General features: G+C 39.7%; 1 long non-coding RNA gene and 1 other non-coding gene across 2 annotated transcripts; both read left to right on the top strand.

Moving 5' to 3' along the window:
* Positions 1-7,758: 7,758 nt before the first annotated feature.
* Positions 7,759-7,865, top strand: LOC147931097 (small nucleolar RNA R71). The gene has a single exon (XR_015576837.1). It is a non-coding gene; the product is annotated as a small nucleolar RNA R71 (small nucleolar RNA).
* Positions 7,866-14,817: 6,952 nt separating this feature from the next.
* On the top strand, positions 14,818-18,820 carry LOC147931098 (uncharacterized). Its single transcript, XR_015575396.1, has 4 exons — positions 14,818-14,869; positions 17,503-17,800; positions 17,933-18,426; positions 18,553-18,820. It is a non-coding gene; the product is annotated as an uncharacterized LOC147931098 (long non-coding RNA).
* Positions 18,821-19,734: the final 914 nt, after the last annotated feature.

Here is a 19,734-nt window from a genome sequence, read left to right on the forward strand (position 1 = left end):
CTGTACGGCCGTTGGTGACGTGTACCTCCTCTTCGCGGTTTGGCTTGAAATTAAACCTCGCACACAAGGATAAAACCAAAACGTGTGAGAACCAGCGTTCAATAGGACCACACAGTAGATGTTTTGTGTTGTCACCAATGATTGATGACAGCACACAAGAAACAAACCTAAGACTCAAACAAAAACAAGAAGAAAAGCAAAAAGCAAAAGTAAAAGCACAAAAAGACAAAAAATGCTTTATGACCAAAATAAACAAGAACACAAATCCTAAAAAAAAATTCTAGCAAAATCGATCTAGATGCAAACAAGGGATGAACAAAGATGCAAACAACCTAGATAGATGATAAACAATGCCACACATGCAACAAATTAAACCCAAAGACGAAATGGAACAAACTAAACAAGATGATGCAACCTAACTATCAAACGACCTAAAGAGAGAAACTTTAACAAGAAGATAAACGATCTAATCTATTAAAGCCAAAAGCAGATGCATCCAACGGATGGATAGCAAAGATACTAGAAGCCAAAGTGACATCTCACCCATGGACCACAAGGTGCATAGGGAGCTATCCACGTCCACAATTTTTTTGTGGTTTTGACCAAAAGCACTTTAGAGGTGGCTAATCTCTCTACACACAAAAGCAACTAATCCTAGACCACACAAGAAAATTCAACATGGTTTTGACCAGTTTGAATTTCAAAAGGCTTGGCCAAAAATTAAAGAGGAAAGAGCAAGTGGTAGTAACCAAATGTCTTTCACCTTTTATAATTACCAAACCAGAAAGATTAAACACACTAAAGCAACAATAGCAAAGCACAAGCGAATCTATCACCCTATAACAATAAAACAAAAAGCAACTCAACCTTTAAAAGATCTAGACAAAACAAACTAAGAACAAGATAGAATGAAAACAAGAACAGCAAGAACACAAGAACAACAAGAACGAACGAGAACAAACTAAAACGAACAAGAACTAACAACCTAAAGCAAAAGACAATAAACGAAACTAACAACACAATTCAACACCAATTTAAACTAAAAGAACAAACTACACAAGCGAACAAGATTAAGTTAATATGACCAACACAAAAGCTCAAGATCCAAACTTTGACCATAAGAGATGAGTTTCTGGGTTAGAAAGACACAACCTTGAAGTCAGGAGCTTTAAAGCTCTGATACCAAGCTGATGTGACCCGCGGACGCGGCTACAGATCGATCGAGGAGTGAGTCTTTGGTCAAGTTGGAATCGGTGGGACTTTCCTCGGCCAAGCTTCAAGGGTTTGAATCCAGAGAGGATTCAAACGACAGAAACTAGAGTTGAGGTGAGTCCAACGAACGGTTTGTGAATACGGTCGTGAAGCTCTCTCGGATCGTACGGATGCGGCTGAGCGGATGCGTCTAACGGCTGGACGAGGTGGGAGCGATGGTGAAACGAGGTAAGATGGAAGATGGAGAACTCGAGGTCTGATGATGGAGAGCTCGAGGTTTCGTGGGTGGATTGATGGTAGGCTCGAGAACTGATGGAAGAGGACTCGAGGTTGGTGAAAGATGGAACGATAAAAGATGGATGATGGGTAGAGGTGGTTTGATGCGACGACACAAGAGGGCTCGCTCTTTTCTTGATACGGTCACTAACAAGCCATGAACCCGGTTCAAGGCTTGCTAGGGTTCTTTCCCTAAGACAATCCCAGATTAACTAATGAAAGGATGGAGACAAGTTCAAAAATCTCTCTTGAGGAAAATTTCTATTTCTTTCAAGTTTGCCTTTTACATTGTGGGTTGATGCCTTTATATAGTGAGGCTTACAAATGGAGACTCTAAAACCCTAAAGAACGTGGCCTTGATCTAAACCACACACTTGTCCTAAAGCAAAAGCAAAAGTAAAGCAAGGGTAATGACCAAACAACGGTCATAGAAAGATCTAGACGAAATTCAAAAGGAAGGGGATAGGGTCGCCACGTCATTGGCTGGGACGTGGATAGGATCTTCACTTCCTTGGCTCCTAAGCATGTCAATAAGTGTTTCCAAGTCATGAGCCAAGTGGGAACGAAGTGGAGATGCACTAGAGTTCGCTGCCTCGTTAAAACCTCTTTGGTAAACCCATTGGGACAAACCCAAAGTAGGAAAAAGAGTACAGCTCCTTCTAATGGCTTAGGGATGTCTTCACACTGGTTTGATGGTGAAGACACTCAATTCAAGCTTCCCAAAGCTGGTCGCGGCTCAATGTGCCTAAGTGGTGATGCTAACCTCGGGTCCTTTGTGCGTAGGTTGAAGCTCGGCCTTGAAATACTCAAGAGGTGAAATGTTTTGCTCCTCCAAGTTGATTCTTCGTTTGGTCGCCTTGCTGGAGCTCCCTTGGTCGCGTTGAGGCTCCTGGAAGGGTCGCCGGTGCCTTGGCCGCGTTCGAGATAGGTGTTATGTCCGTGTCCGATGCTTCTCGGTCATGCGTCTCGGAGCCGTCCGGGATGTCTCGGACGTCTTGGTCAGGGGGTCGAACCCATGATCACATCAGCGGATGTCCCTCTCTTCTTATGTTTAGACTCCCTTGCTTCCCTGACCATGAAAACACCAAAACAAAAGTCAAAATACCAAAATCCTAAGCAATATAGTCAGAGATACCTTAGGGACTTCCTCCCTAGTGAGCTTGTTTAAAGTCACTAAGCTTGACTTCTATAGCTCTTCAAGCTTGAGGGGCATCCTTGAGAAGCATTGAGCACTTCTCATGTGTCTCCTTCTCTCCTAAATACTTCTTAACTCTCTGACCATTAACTGTAAACTCACTACCATCTTTGTTGAGAAGTGTGACAGCTCCATATGGTAAAATCTCTTTTATCTCAAAAGGACCTCCCCATCTACTTTTCAAATTCCCAGGGAATAACTTGAGTCTTGAATTGTAAAGCAAAGCTTGGTCTCCAGCCTTCAGGTCCTTGATGAGAATCTTCTTATCATGGAAGGCTTTAGTCCTTTCCTTGTAGATTTTTGAGTTTTCATAAGCTTCCAATCTGATCTCCTCAAGTTCATGCAAATCAAGGCTTCTCTTGGCTTGTGCTGTTTCAAGATCCAAGTTCAAAAGTTTGATTGCCCATAGAGCCTTGTACTCAACTTCAACTGAGAGGTGACAAGACTTTCCATACACAAGCTGGAATAGGGTTCTGCCTATAGGTGTTTTGAAAGCTGTTCTATAAGCCCAAAGTGTTTCATCAAGTTTACTAGACCAGTCCTTCCTTGTTGCTCCTACTATTCTTGATAGAATGGTCTTGATCTGTTTGTTTGACACCTCAACTTGACCACTTATTTGAGGGTGATAAGCTGTAGACACCTTGTGCTTAACTCCATACTTCCTTAGCATCCCTTCAAAAATCTTGTTGATGAAGTGTGTTCCTCCATCACTTATTACAACTCTTGGGATTCCATACCTTCAAAATATTATGGTCTTGAAAAGTTTAAGAACCACTTTGTGATCATTAGTGGGGCTAGTAATGGCTTCCACCCATTTGGAGACATAGTCCACTGCTACTAAGATGTAGACATTCCCATTTGAAGGGGGATTAAAAGGTCCCATGAAATCAATTCCCCACACATCAAATATCTCAACTTCAAGAATTGGATTTTGAGGCATCTCATTTCTTCTTGTGATATTCCCCATTCTTTGCCAAGCATCACACTTTGTGATGAACTTGTGAGTATCCTTGAATAATGTAGGCCACCATAGGCCAGCTTGTAAGATTTTCTGGGCTGTCTTGAAAGTTGCAAAGTGTCCTCTATAAGCAGAGCTATGGCAATGTCCTAACACTCCTTTAACTTCATTCTCTGCTATGCACCTTCTAAACAATCCATCTGATCCCTTCTTGTATAAGTAAGGTTCATCCCAATAGTATCCATTGATGTCTTTGAGGAGCTTCTTCTTTCTATAGGGGTCCATGTCTGCTGGGATTTCTTCACACAACTTGTAATTGACTATATCAGCATACCAAGACAAATCCTCACTCTCAAGTGCCATCCACTCCTCCATCTCATCCTGCTCGATCGGGCACCCAAACAAACTCGGCCGAGTGCCTGTTCGAGTGAGAGGTCGAGTTGTGGGCCGTGTTTTCCCAATCAGCATCAGTTTCTCCTCAGGCATTGAATCATCAATTGGAATCTCCTCTTTTATCCTCATCCTGGACAAGTGATCGGCTACTCCATTCTCTATCCCCTTTTTATCAACTATTTTCATGTCAAACTCTTGGAGAAGCAAAATCCATCTCAACAACCTTGGTTTTGTATCCTTCTTTGAGTAGATGTGCCTCAAAGCAGCATGATCAGTGTACACAATTACCTTGGACCCTACTAAGTAGCTTCTGAATTTTTCAAAGGCAAATACCACTGCTAGGAGCTCTTTCTCTGTTGTTGAATATCTTCCTTGGGTTTCATCCCAGGTTCTACTTACATAATGAATCACATGCAGCCTCTTATTTTTTTTCTCCCCTAGGACTGCTCCTACTGCAAAGTCTGAAGCATCACACATAATCTCAAATGGAAGATCCCAGTTTGGAGCTTGGACTATTAGAGCTGAAATCAAAGCAGCCTTGATCTCCTTGAAAGCCTTCAAGCAATCTTCATCAAAGTTGAACTCAGTTTCCTTACAAAGCAACCTTGTCAATGGCCTAGCTATCTTTGAAAAATCCTTGATGAATCTTCTATAAAACCCAGCATGACCAAGAAAGCTTCTTATGTCCTTGACTGTTTTTGGTGGTTGAAGTTGAACCATGACTTCAATCTTTGCCTTATCAACCTCAATCCCTTTCTCTGAAATCTTATGACCAAGAACTATCCCTTCTTCAACCATGAAGTGACACTTTTCCCAATTCAAGACTAGGTTTGTCTCCTCACATCTCTTTAAAACCCTGCATAAATTAGCAAGACAAGAAGAAAAGGAATCTCCATAGACAGAGAAGTCATCCATAAAAACCTCAACAACATCCTCAATGAGATCAGAGAAGATAGACATCATGCATCTTTGAAAAGTTGCTGAAGCATTATATAATCCAAATGGCATCCTTCTATAGGCAAAAGTACCATATGGACATGTGAATGTTGTCTTCTCTTGGTCATTAGGATGAATAGGAATTTGGAAAAATCCAGAGTATCCATCCAAGAAACAGTAGTGAGTGTGATTAGCTAATCTTTCTAACATTTGATCAATGAAAGGGAGAGGAAAATGATCTTTCCTAGTAGCTGAATTAAGCTTTCTATAATCAATGCACATTCTATGTCCTGTAATGGTTCTAGTGGGAATTAACTCATCATGATCATTCTTTACTACAGTAATTCCTCCCTTTTTTGGAACACAATGAACTGGTGAAACCCAAGTACTATCAGAAATAGGATAGATTACACCAGCATCAAGCAACTTAAGAATCTCTTTTTTAACTACTTCTTTTAGGTTGGGATTTAATCTTCTTTGAGGTTCAATGCTGGAGTAGGATTCATTTTCAAGATGGATTCTATGCATGTAGAGACTAGGTGAAAGTCCTTGAATGTCATCCAAAGTATAACCAATAGCTTTTCTATACTTCCTTAGCTCAACAATTAGCAACTCAAGTTCTTTCTTACTTAAATTAGCATTTACTATCACAAGATAAGTAGAGTTCTCACCTAGAAAAACGTACCTTAGCCCAGTTGAGAGAGGTTTGAGCTCTACTTTTGGTGATTTCAGTTCAGACCAGCCATCTGTGGGGGACTCGGCAGCGCACTCGGTCGAGTGGTTTTGGTGCTCGGTCGAGTGTATGCTCGAGTGCGTGGTCGAGCTATCCATATTTGCTATTTGAACTGACCAGACTTCTTCTCTTAATGCAGGTAACCCCTCAAAAACCTCTGGATGGTCTGATTCCCTACAGGAGTCCAATATCTCCTCATAGGCCTTGGTTTCTTTATGAATGAATCCTTCCTCCCCAGTTTTGGTTAAGGCAGTTCTAAGGTGATCTTGTTCTGCCAATTCTTCCATCAGTTCTTCTGCTAATTTGTCCATCTCTTCAACCCAAAAGACTTGCCCTCTAATGGTTGGTTTCTTCATAGCCTCCACAATGTCGAATGTCATTTTGAGGTCCTCTCCCAAGTTAAGATTAATCTTTCCTTGCCTCACATCAATTATTGCTCCTGCTGTAGCTAGGAAAGGTCTCCCTAATATCAAAGGGTCTTTTGGTTCTTCATCCATTTCCAAGACTACAAAGTCTGTTGGGACTTCCACTACTCCAACTCTAACTAGTAGATCCTCCAAAACACCATGTGGTAGTCTTATTGATCTATCAGCTAAGATCAAGGATATATTGCATGGCTTGTACCTTGTAAACCCTAGGCGCTTAGCAACTGATAGAGGCATTAGGCTTACTGAGGCTCCCAAATCACAAAGGCATATGTTGAAGGTTAAAGGGCCTATAGAGCAAGGTAGAGTGAAGGAACCAGGATCTCTTAGCTTTTGAGGATTCACTTGCTTTTGGATGATAGCACTGCACTCATGGCTAAGAATCACCATTCCTTGAACTTCTTTGATCCTTTCCATCACAGCATCTTTCAAGAATTTCTGGTAAGGAGGAATCATCACAAAGGCATCTATTAGAGGCATCCTAAGCTCAATCTCTCTAACTTGTTTATCAAATAATGCCTTGTATTTTTCAACCATCTGCTTCTTAAATCTTCCTGGGAAAGGTAGTGGAGGCTTGTAAGGAGGAGGAATGAACCGAACTTCTTTTTCTTTGGAAGTAACTGGCTTAATTTTCTCCTGAGAGGCTGCTCGATCGGGTGCTCGATCACCCACTCAGTCGAGTGAGTGCTCGAGTGGTTGGTCGAGTTCGATGACGTTTTCATTCTGAGTCTCTTCTTGTTGAAAACCCTCCCCTTCTTGAACACCACTGTCCTCAGTGTCTGGTAATGCCTCCTCTCTTGTTGGTAGAACCCTTCCACTGCGTAGATTGATAGCATGAGCAGATTCTAGAGAGTGCATAATGGCTTTGCCTTTGTTGTTGTCTTGCATTGTGGCAGAGGCTAGTTGATTCTCCATGGTCACAATCCTAGAAGTCAGTGTGTCAAACTTGGCATGGAGTTCACTGTAAATATTTGCTATCCTCCTGTTCAACTCAGCAAATCTATTTGCTTCCTCAATCTTTCCTTGTGTTTGCCCAATCACCAGCTGTTGCATCATAGCTCTTAAGTCTTGTTCTTGGTCTTGGTTAGTCTGAAACCCTGGTGGGGTACACAACTGAGGCTGGAACACTTGATGTTGTTGTTTGGGGACATAGTTTTGTTGCTGTTGAGGCTGTTGAGGTGGATACACTTGGTCTTGTGAATTAGCTACATTGGTGCTTCTATAGGAGAGGTTGTTGTTCTTGAACCCTCCTTGGTTGTAGCCTTTGAATCCACCCTGGTTTTGCATATAACAGAGCTCAGCAAACTCATTCTCCCCCTCTTGAACTTGAACCTCTTCCTCACCAATGAAGTGAATGGACTTTTGTTGGCTAAGGAGGATTTTATCAAGCTTCTCATTGACCATCTTCAAATCCTTCTTGTATTTGTCCTCTTGGTCAGTGGAGGTGGACATTATGGTTCTGTCATAGTCCTCATTGTAATTGCCATCTGACTGAGCAAGGTTCTAACCTAATTCCCATCCTTCTTCCACATTCTTGTTGAGGAAGTTGCCATTTGAAGCTGTGTCAAGAAGCATCTTGATCTTGGGAAGCACTCCTCTATACAAGGTGCTTAGGAGTGACTCATTGCTGAAGCCATGGTGAGGACACATAGTCTGAAATCCTTTGAACCTCTCCCAAGCTTCACAAAAGCTCTCATTGTTTCTTTGAGCAAACCCAGAAATTTCATTCCTCAATCTAGCAGTCCTTGCATTTGAGAAGAATTTTGCCAAGAAAGCCTTCTTGCAAGCATCCCATGTGGTTATTGCTCCAGTAGGAAGAGTCTTCTCCCAAAGGTGAGCCTTATCTCCAAGTGAGAATGGGAAGAGCCTCAACTTGAATCCATCTTCACTCACTCCATTAATCTTTGTAAGACCACAGATTCTATCAAATTCATCAAGGTGGTCTAGGAGATCCTCCATTGGCAATCCATGGAATTTGTTGGCTTGGATCATGGAAATCAGTCCACTCTTGATTTCAAAGTTGTTGTTTGGTACTGTGGGAGGCACAATGCCAGCTCTCTGGTTGTGGGTATTGGGTGCATCTCCAGCACCAATGTTCCTTGGTCTTGGAACTGGATCTTGTTGCTCCATTGCCACTTGATCTCCTTGCTGTTCTTGAACTACTCTTCTTTGCTTATGTCTCAAACCCTTTTGCAGTCTGTGGATGTTGTCAATAGGCCTTTGAAGATTGTCTTTCCCCTTGGACCTTGTGTGCATCAACAAACTGAGGTACTGACTCGAACAGGTGCACGGTCGAGCGCAGGCTCGAGTGAGTGGTCGAGTTGACTGGGAACTGGTGTCTATTTAGATACGATGTCTGACTTGATCAAGTGCTCGATCACTACTCGGTCGAGTGGTGCTCGAGTGGGCGGTCGAGTGGGTACCTGAAACTCAAGACAGCCAAGCAAAAGAAGATTCGAGTTCAGCAACTTCACAAGTGGATAAACGAACTTAATCTTAGACTAATGATGATCCTAAATGTCACAAAACACTCTCAAATGGGCAACGACGCCAAATTTAAACAAGAGCTATTTGGTGGGTGTGATAGATATGGATTAATGGATGTATGCAATGGTGAGATATGAATGGATGGGTGGTAAGGTGTTTCAATTCCCCTTATGCAGTTGCAGTATAAGAGGTGTCAATCCAATCTGAGAGTTGTGAACAATCAAGATGTGTATATGAGCCTAAGTTAAGCCAAATATGCAAAGGATGTTTGTCATTAACAGTCCTATTGATGAAATGAAAAGAGCAGAAAGTAAAGCTACTAGAACTAGATGCTAAATGTTAATGTAACAGAATGATTATCACTAATATGAAGCTAGAACAGAAATAGAAACTATACTAATGAACTAATGCAAGACAAGTAATGAACAGGACAATAAGTAAATGTAACACAAATGCAACTGGAATTGGACAAGAGATAAGACAGGACAACTACAAATCATAAACCAAAGTTCTGGGGATGAACTCGAGCAAGCACTCGATCGAGTGTAGATCGAGTGCAGGGTCGAGCTGGGTAAATCCGTGAAACAGAGCAATACAAAAAAAACAGAGCAATACACAAGCGAATCAAACAACGATAAGACAGCAGGATTAAAACTTAAAAGTCAATAAACAAGGAATGCCTTGAGGAGGGATTCATGGGCTGGACTAATGGATGAGGTCATCTAACTTGGTCAACAAATCTCAAGCAAACTTTGAGCTAATCTCTAGACATATATTTCTAAGACAAGTTTAATCCACTCTCATGGCAAAAAACAATCAAACCTATGCATCTCTAGACTTGTTCTCACAAAGTAAAGAATCTACACAAGCAGGCATTAAGCAATATGTCTCATACCAAACAAGACCTCTAATCTCTTAGCAAGCCTAATGGTAAGCTCTAGATCTAGCCTTATCTATGCTTCTTAAACATTGGTGTGATGCTAAGATGCTTGAAATCAAACCCTACCCTCTCAGTTATAGGATCAGCATTAAGAACATCTAGCCTAGAAGAGATTCTACCACAATCAAGCTTGACCAAAACAAACAAACCTCAAACACAGCCCAACCTAACCCATCCTCAAGATCCTAAGCTACTACTCACACGAACACATGATGAAAATCAATGTCATAAACCCAGAAAATACTGAAACTTACATCAAATGAAAGATAAAGCAAAGATCTACAATATTCAAGAAGGAATCAAACACGAATTCTTAATATCCTGAAAGTTATGAAACCAACAAAATCCAAGAATCTTATGTTTTCTCTCTTAAAAGAGTACAAGATCTAAGAAAAATAAAAGTGCAAAAGGAATAATTCCCAAAAGGGTAAAAACTAAGTTTCTGACTATTCTAAAAAGCTGGACTCTTGGTGGCTGCTGTGTACAAGGTCTTTAAATAGAAAAAGTAGTGGAAGCCCTAAAAATGCTAAAAGACAAAATAGCTAGGCGGCTCGGCCAACTTGACCCGGTGCTCGGTCGAGTGACCGGTCGAGTTGGCTTCTCTCGTGCAGCTTCCACTCGGTCGAGTCCCTCTCTGCACACGGTCGAGTGTTTGGTCGAGTGGGACTCTGGACCTTGGTTCTTCAGCCTTAACTCTCTTGCTTTTCCTTCATGATTGCCTCACTTCTCCTCAGCATTGCTTCCATGCTTCTTAAGCTCCAAAATCACCTGATTATGCATGAAAAGATGCAAATGCAATGCAACTATACTCTAATGCATGATTGATCCTAAAGCTATGCAATAATGGTCAAAATGGATAGCAAAAGATGCAAAAGATGTGAATTTACTAAGGGAAAACAGGGTAAAATATATGAACATCAGCATGCGGGTCTAGGCCCGATGAGGAGCCAACATTATGGCATGCAGACTTAGGTCTGATGAGGAGCCAATAAAAACTCAAGGTTTAGGCCTATGAGTAAAGGAAAGTCCAAAAGTCGAGAGCAAATGACGCCTGGAGCGTGAGTCTATCACCTAGAGGTGACCTTCTATAGATCGGTCGGAGGAGTACGGGCCGTGGAGACGGTTGCACGGGAATCCTTGGCTGATGGTCGTTCGAGATTCGAGGACGAATCTAGATTGGTGGGGGAGAATTGTAACACCCGCGAACCATTTTTTTGGTATTTTGGTGAGGGTGTTGATCGACACTGATTGTTTCTGGTTCGACCGGTTCGATTTAATTATCGATTTGGACCGGTTTGGTTTAGGGAAAACCACTAAACCAAGATATTTAGGTGTTTTGTCGACCAGAAGGGTTTTGGGAAATTCTTTTGTCGCCGCTTTGTTGTTTTTGAGAGAAAAGGAGGAAAAAGTGTGTTCTTGAGCTTTTTGGTGACTTTTGGTGAGATTCTTGGCTGTTCTTGAGAGATTGGAAGCTAGGAAGGATCTAGAAGCTTACTAGGAAGGTTGGATTCGTTGCTTTTGGTCTGAATCTTCCTGCAAAGAGGTGAGTGCATGACCATGGCTTATCTAAGCTAAGATATCTAGTTTTTTATGTGATTTGGTGTTTATGTTGTTGTTTCTTTGAGTTCTTTATGGTATTTTGTCGCTGCTTTGGCTAGGTTTGGCTTCTGGGAATGCATGGAGCGGATTGGAGAAGATTGGAGGCGAGATTCAGAATTTTTGATCGAAGGAAATTGCTGCTCGGATTGGTGTCGGTCGACACCAACGCGAGGACGGCTCGAGACTTTGGCGAGTGTCGATCGATGCCATGTGGAGGTGTCGGTCGACACAAACTGGGGTTTTCGGGAGTGTCGGGCAGGGTGTCGGTCGACACCAGTATGGTGTCGGTCGACACCAGATTGTCAGTGTCGATCGACACCCTTCTTTCAGCTACGACGGATGTTGCATGCTTTGTATTGCCTGGTTTGTTTTATTAATTGTTGATTGTGGCATGTAGGGATCTTATTGCTTGTGTGTATAGCCCAGTAGATGGGAGGATTGCCTCACTGAGTGTTTATCAAATACTAATGCATCTCAATTTGTGTTTGTGGTGCAGGAAAAGGCAAAGTGTGATCGTGGAATCAAGGCAATGAAGAGGAGGATGTTCTAGGGACTCGATTGGATGTTGTCTGGCATTGCTAGGTTGCTAGAGTTGAGTCATTAGAAATATTGCTAGGTTGCTGGTTTCATGTTTCTTGTTGTTTGGTATTGGAATATTGCTTATGCTATAATATTGGATTATTATTGGTTTATTATTGGTTATTGGTATGGTTATTCCGCTGTTAATTGAATATTGTTAGGTGGCTAGTGGGTATGGGACCACTAGTTGTAGTTTATTTATATATATATATATATATATATATATATATATATATATATATATATATATATATATATATATATTATTTATTATTTATTATAAAAAAAAAAAAAGGTCGGTCCTTTCACTGTCTTTCTATCTTTCCTTCTTTGTTGACAATTAGAATCTTCAATCCTTTCTTAGAAGTAACCCTAGATAAGGCAACATATAGCTGACTATGCGAGAACACAGGTTTTGGCAAATAAAGTCCCACATTCTCTAGCGATTGATCTTGACTTTTGTTTATAGTCATGGCAAATGCAACCGATAGTGGAAACTGTCTTCGCTGACTTTTGTTTATAGTCATTACTTTTGACTTTTGACTTTTGTTTATAGTCATGACTTTTGTTTTGGTAGGATTGAGTTTTTTACGTTCAATATTTATCATGTTTGCCAATTTAAATGCGATGATGAAGATTGTATATGATTGATTAGGGGGGTTATTGGTTTAGGATTTAGAAAGAATTTTAATGACTTTAAAAGTTATATAAAATATGTTGTTATTCAATCAAGACTTTGTAAAACTCTTTAAAAATTTGGTGTTATTGGTTGTGGATTTGTAAAAAGTTATCTAAAATCTTGAAAAATCTAGTGTTATTGGATTAAGAGTTTTATAAAGTCATTAAAAGTTTTATGTTATTCAAGTAAAACAAAAGAATCTTGGATTGTTAATGAATTCAAATTTTATGTTATTGGTTTAGGATTCAGAAAGAATTTTTTTGGATAATTAACTGGAAAATTAATATGCGAGTTTAGTGGGGAAGAAATTTCGGATGATTATATTTCGAATAAGGTAAGATAATTAACTGGAAAATTGATATGCGATTATAGTGGGGATATATGTTTGATTATTTAACCTATATTGTTTTTTTATGTAAAAATATTAAAAAGTATTAATGATAATGGCATAAGATTGTAAATAGTTCTCAACTTGAAGGGTTCTTTCACAAAGTTGCTATCAAAATGTTAATATAGATATAGAATAAATCAAATCATTGAACCAAAATTATACTAATTGTAATCCAAAATAAGTCAAACAAAACATTGTTTAAGAAAGCTAAATAATATTCTTTATGTCTCATTATATATCAGTTTTTGGCTAAAAGCACGAAGCTTAAAAAATAATAAATATTTTATCATTTATAAAAATTCAACCAATAAAATAATAAATATTTTATTATTTATAAATTATTATAAATTATGCATAGATATTTTTTAAATTTCTAGCGAAGGACCAAAAACACAAGTCTTTTTAAACCAAAATATGTCTTCTTTCTCTCGAACACATGCGATTCCCCCAAAGCATTGCTCAACCAAACCTCTAATCTTCCACTGTATCGGGCCGGCGCCAGCCTCTCTGGCATCGGTCAATTGTTTCCTTTTCTTAATTTCTTAATTTTTTAATTTTCTTCCTTTCTACATAGATTACGTCAATAATATTGACATTTAGAGAATCCCAAATCATCGTCTTTCTCATTTCGTCAGCGCCAATCCTTTCTCAGATCTTGAGTTTATCATCTTTTTGGTATAGGTTGTGTACCATAACCACACATACATCACCATTCTTGGAGTGAATGATAGATACGAGACATCTTCTGCTTTTTTAGTTAATGGCTTTTGGAACAGAGGATTCATAATCACTAATCAAACCATGAGTTTGATATTATCTTTCCATTTAGCTTTCTCTTTCTCTTCCACTGGGAAAGTATATAATTCCAAACCTAATATGGCCAGAGTCCAAAGGTTATGGTGTCGGCTTCTTTCCATTTCGAATAGTGTATGTCATTTCATCTTGGAAACGTGTCACTTTCGTCATCACATAGATTGTGACTCTAGTTTGGATTTCTCCAATCTGAGAAAGGGAGATCAATTTTGGATTTGGGATCCAGGAACATATGATTGCGATACTATCGTTTTTGGGATGAAATTATGGATCCCTCGTTATGCCTATAATCAAACTGTGATGTATCCATTCATCCTTCTCCATGGAGGCGTGGACCTACTAGGATGAAACATATAGCCATGGATCCAGCTAGACGACAACCAGTTGATTTCACTGAATTTGGTGAACCATGTGGACCAGGTTCAGTGAAGCTGTCATCATACCTGGGTCCATTGGTAAGGGAACACATTTCTATAATAATCGATGATTGGAGAAAGGTTGGCGAAAACATCAAAACAGTCCTCTGGAAATCTATTCAGGTTAATGTTTCTTCAAAATTTGTTTGGGTTTGCTAAATATTCTAAGTTTTTATCTAAAGATTCTAACAATGGTTTTTTATATGGTTACTAAATGCAGGAAAGATTTAAATTAGATGAGGAGTATCAAAAGACTGCTGCGTTCAGGAAAATGGGATGTCTTTGGAGAGCTTCCAAATCACGTCTAGTAACACAGATCAGGAAGGCCAAGACCATGAAGGATAGGATGCATCTAAAACCGAAGAACATTCACCCGGGAGAGTGGCATAAATTTGTCAACCATAAAGCTAGCTCAGCTTTTAAGGCTCTGAGTGATTCATACAAGGAGAGATGGCAGAAACAGATTCCTCACACTGTTAGCCGTAAAGGAATGGTTCGACTGACTGAAAAAATGGTAAGTATAATTCTTTTTATTCTATTGAGATTTATAAATGAAATGGTATATGGTTGATTCTATTTTTCTAAAGAAATAGAGTTCATCTAAACCCAATCAAGTGACAAGGCTGAAAGTGTGGGTCAAGTCATGGACAAAAAAAAAGATGGGACTCCGGTTAATAACCAGGCTGCTGAAAAGAATAGTAAGTGTAGAAGTTTGCTTTCAATTTCTTTCAGTTATATAAAGTCGGTTATGATTACATTTACGAATTTATATTATTGCTATTCGGAGAACAGCAAATATTGATAGTGGCGCTCCTTCCGCATCAACATCAACTCTTGGTTAAGGGCCATGGGTCGCGGTATGTCTACGACAAAGCTAGCTTGTTACCAAGTCAAGTCTGCATATATGAATCAAATGCAAGATATACTGAGAATGAATAACCCGGTAACCATTTATTAGTAGTATCTTATTATGCTTACTTCTGATTTGAGTAAGATAAAATATTTCTTTAACATTTACACTGCCTGTAATGCCCCCAAATCGCCCTATGGCCGGACGGCCACAGATCGCCCCGGGACGTTACTTTGGGAATGTTCACCAACGATCTGGCCGAGGTTCAAGAACACATCAGGCCCCTTAGCCAGTCCGTCGGTGACGTTTCCGAACCGCATGGAACATCTTTTAGGCTTTGCAACCCTTGAGACATTCCAGACGTTGAGCCGACTCGGACAAAGTCCTATATTAGTTATGGCTCGTACGAATAAGAAAATCCGAATATATTAAATACTTAAAAAGTTTATTACAAAACAAAACTAAAAGGTTTAAAGAGTTCGAGTTTAAGGCTTAGAGCCAAAGGTCGATTACAAAACAACATACTTTATTTTACAATAGACACACAAACTACTCTGGGGTCCTACTCGTTCACCACGCCCACTAGTTCCCTCTAGGGTTTCCTACAAGGCAAACACAGTTCAATAAGTAATCATAAAGATTACTTAGTGAGCTCAGGATTCCTGCAAAATCATAATAAATCCCCAATTCTCAAACCCCACACAACAATCAAGCAAGCATGCATGCAACAAGCAATGAAGCAACCATGCATGCAAGCAACAATCAACAACCAACAATCAGAGATAGCATGCGGAAGATAATGAGCTAAGCAAATTAGTCAAGCAAGCAAGTCAATCAACTACAAACAACATGCAACATGCAAACTTGAATAGAAACTAAAGAGTTTTAGACAAGTTTTAATTCTTATGGGCCCGGTATGCTCCCTCTCCTCAACAACTCTTGAACAACCGCATTGCAGCCACAAAGGCATGCAACTGGACTTCACTTAAGCTACACCGTCGTGTAGACAGCATCGGCCAGGGTAGCCAACCAAGTAACCTCCAAGCTCTTCGTCCCAGACTCTACAACCCACGAACATGGGTTACATGTCGTGGCTGCATGTTGTACGGAAATAGTCTGAGGACAGCCATACCCAAGTCTTACTAAGCTAGCCGGAATTTCTCGCGGACTACACGCATTAAGACTTCAACAATTAGATACTTGTGTTTTTATGGTTTTAAAGCTCATAATTTTACAAGTATCTCAACTAGCTACCATCTCCAATACTAGATCCTTTCGAACTAGTACCGAGAGTAGCGCTCCACCATGTTACCGACTCCATTACTAGAACATTTCGAACTAGCAACGAGTGTAACCTCACATCACATGCATTTAACAAGAAAAATCACAAAGATAAATCAAGTAAAAATGCAACTAAAACTCCATGCAACCATTTACTAGATGGATGTCATCGGAATCCATCTAGCTCGGTGCAGTGTGCCTGAACTCACAGATAACCGGCGATCTCTTGTAAGGTGTGGTTGGCTTCTTTTGATAGCGTTCCTCTCGCGGCAGCACTTCGGATCTCTTCCTTTGTTGCGATCGAGTTCCTTCTCGATGCAACACTTGGCGATGGTCGATAGTCTTGTCTTGCACTCACTTCCTTCTTCCTCTCTTCCTTTCCCTTCTCTCCTTCCTCTCTTCCTCACCCTTTCTCTCTTTTCTTTCTTTTCTCTTCTTCTTTTGGTTTGGCAAAATGAGAAAGGAGAGAGAGCTCTTTTTATAGGGAGTTTGGGCGGCTGGAGCTACCAATGCATGTAAGGCACTTGGTCGAACTCCTCTCTCTTCCTTTGTGAAAACTTGGTGGCCAAGCTAAACTTACACTAAAGAATCTCCATTGTCTCCCTTCTTCCTCTTGCTTGAATCATCTTTGGTCGCTTTTAGAAAAAGACAAATGATGATGATTCTCACTTTTCCTTATTGAGATGCGATTGGCCAAACACAAAAAGTGATAGAGATTCTTGTCTCCCACTTTCTTGCATGCATTGTGATTGGCCAAATAGAGGAGACAAAAGTTCTTTAAAATCCGGAACTTGTCGGCTCGGTCGGCACTACCGTGGGTTGTCGACGGTACGCGTCACGGCTCGGTCTGGGTCGGGTTCTGCGACACGCCTCGGACTACTTTGCGGTAAGTCTCGTCACTTTGCGGTACGTTTTGGCAATTTGCAGTACGCCTCGGCACTTTACGGTACATCTCGGCAATTTGTGGTATGCCTCGACACTTTGCGGTATGTCTCGGCAATTTGCGGTATGTCTCGGCAATTTGCGGTACGCTTCGGCAATTTGTGGTACGCCTCGGTACCATCGGCCATCTCTCGAACCATCAACATTTCCTCGGACACTTCTTCGGGAATTCTTTTGCTCTCCTTCCTTGGCTCATTTCCAAGTCCTTTCCAGATCCTTTGGTCATGGGTTTTCATTTTGAATTTTACCCCATGGTGAGGGTCACTACACTGCCATTTTGTAACAGAGAGAAGATGAGCAAGGTGAAACCTCAGCTCCAAGAGTAAGTCACTAATATCTCTTCTTTGTTCCCTTTAAATACTCAATCAAATGACTAAGTACTATTTCCATTTCGTAGTGTGTTAACAAATCAGTACCACCTAAGTGTCTATTGGTTGATTGGACTGGAACTGAGGAAATTGTCGCTGAGGGCCGTCTTCTTTCTGATCCTGAGGAGTATGTGAATGAAATTCCATTAAGGACCTAACACTGTGAAAGTGTTGGTGGAATCTGCCATCATCCCAAATGCATTTCTTTGGAGACCTACAACAAAGATGACAACTATGGAGGAGGCTATTGGTCATATTATCGCGTGGGAGGCAGATAGTTGTGTTGCTGGAGATGAAAAGGTCAGTGACGACGAGGCTGTGCCAAAGGTAATGGTTTCTTAACTATTTCGTTATTTTGAATTATCTTTGAAATTTTGATGGTAATGATAATGTTATTAGTTTATTGATAATGGTTTTTTGCCTTTGAGACTGGGTTTTTAATGTTATTGTGTTTCACAGAGCCCATATGTAAGTTCGAAGAACAGATGCACTCTGATGGATTGGGTTACAGGTGAAAATCATGTTGCTGAAGGCCTTTGGCAGTCGAGAGACCCTCAAGGTATGGTTAATGGTATTCCCTCGGACCAGTTGCTGTGAAAATTTATGTGGATGTGGTACTATCACCTCATGCATTTCCATGGAGGCCTACACCGGACATGACAAACATGGAGCAGACATTACATACTTTCATAGCTTGGCCTGCCAACAGAGTAGTGAATGAAGCCCACACAAAAGCATCTACTCATAAATTTCCACAAGGTCGAAAGTCTCCTGCTAAGAGTACTTCCATGAATAAGTCGTCATCAGGTCCATCGCCTTCTCTTGAGAAATCTCCATAAACTCCAAAGACTTCTACAGTTGGACCAATTGCTACTCAAACATCTCAACCAACTCCAAAAGCTCCTGTAAAGGAAACTAAACAACCTCCACAATCTCCTCTCCGAAAATCAAAGGTAATTTCCTTGAACTCTATCAATATGTCATTGAACTGTTGTTTGATATTCCTTGGTTATCTATATTCCAATGTTGAAACTCTGAAATGTTAAGTTGTATTGGTTGGTTATTTCTCTACTCCGCAGCGGAATGTTGTTGCTGAAGGATGATGGGCTTCAAATGATCCATACCACACTGTCCACTTCGCACCCTTGGGTCCAAATGCAGTTCGAGTTTGGGTAGATGTTGTGAAGATCAATGACGGAGCAGTGTGGAGGACAACTTCTGAAATCGAGACAATGGAAGATGTGCTTGGTACTTCTATTGCATGGCCGGAGAACAGAGTTGTTATGTGCTCCCAGAATTGAAGTCATCTGAAACTTTCCTACTTTTTACTCTCCTTCTCTCCCTATTGACTTAGGGGGTGTTATTGCATGGGTGATTTCTAAATCCATATGGAATTGTAAATTCTAGAAATCAAAATATATGGATTTTGAAATAACATGTTTTATCCTTGGATTTGAATCCTTCTATTTTACACTTTCAAATCCATACAAATCTATTTAAAACATAATATGGATTTTGAAATCCAAAAACAAATCATTAAATGAATAACATGGGATTTTAACAAGTATTTGTAAATCATAGAACCAATAACACATCATTTTAATAAGTATTTTAAAATCAATGATTGAATAACACATAATTTTTGTCTGGATTTCCAAGTCCATTAAAATTATAAAACCAATAACCCCCTCTTAATTATGAATGTCATGGTTTTTAAGTTTATCTAAGAATTTGAACTTGTGTTTGTCAAGATATTTAAGTTTGAACTTGTGTATGTCAAGATATTTTAATTATTATGTATGAATTATTTCTACAATTTTCTATAGGATATAAATATTAATTAGTAATAATATTATATAATAAAATTAATTATAAAAACATACTACTAACATTATTATAGTGCAACACTCATACTAATATAAACTATAAAATAGCGGTGAAAGATAGTTATCATCAAATTTATAATTGCACAAAAGCATTGCAATAATAATCCATAACATGACACATACAAAATGCTACCATAAATAATATTATAGCATATGTATTAGTGCTATCATTTACTGATTTAAAGAAAACACGAAAATTAATATTATATTAGATGAAGGTATAGCAGCGGCAAAGATAACTTTTATGGAAACGCTATCTTATGTATAAAATAGCGTATTCGTGGTGTGTTGTAGTGTATGTGAAATTCTTTTTATAAAACTAAGTATTAATTCTAAAAGTTTTAGCTGTCAAATATATTTCCTAGCTTGGGCCGG

The sequence above is a fragment of the Camelina sativa genome, chromosome 12, assembly GCF_030686135.1.
Source record: "Camelina sativa cultivar CO46 ecotype springtype chromosome 12, ASM3068613v1".
Lineage (NCBI taxonomy): Eukaryota > Viridiplantae > Streptophyta > Magnoliopsida > Brassicales > Brassicaceae > Camelina > Camelina sativa.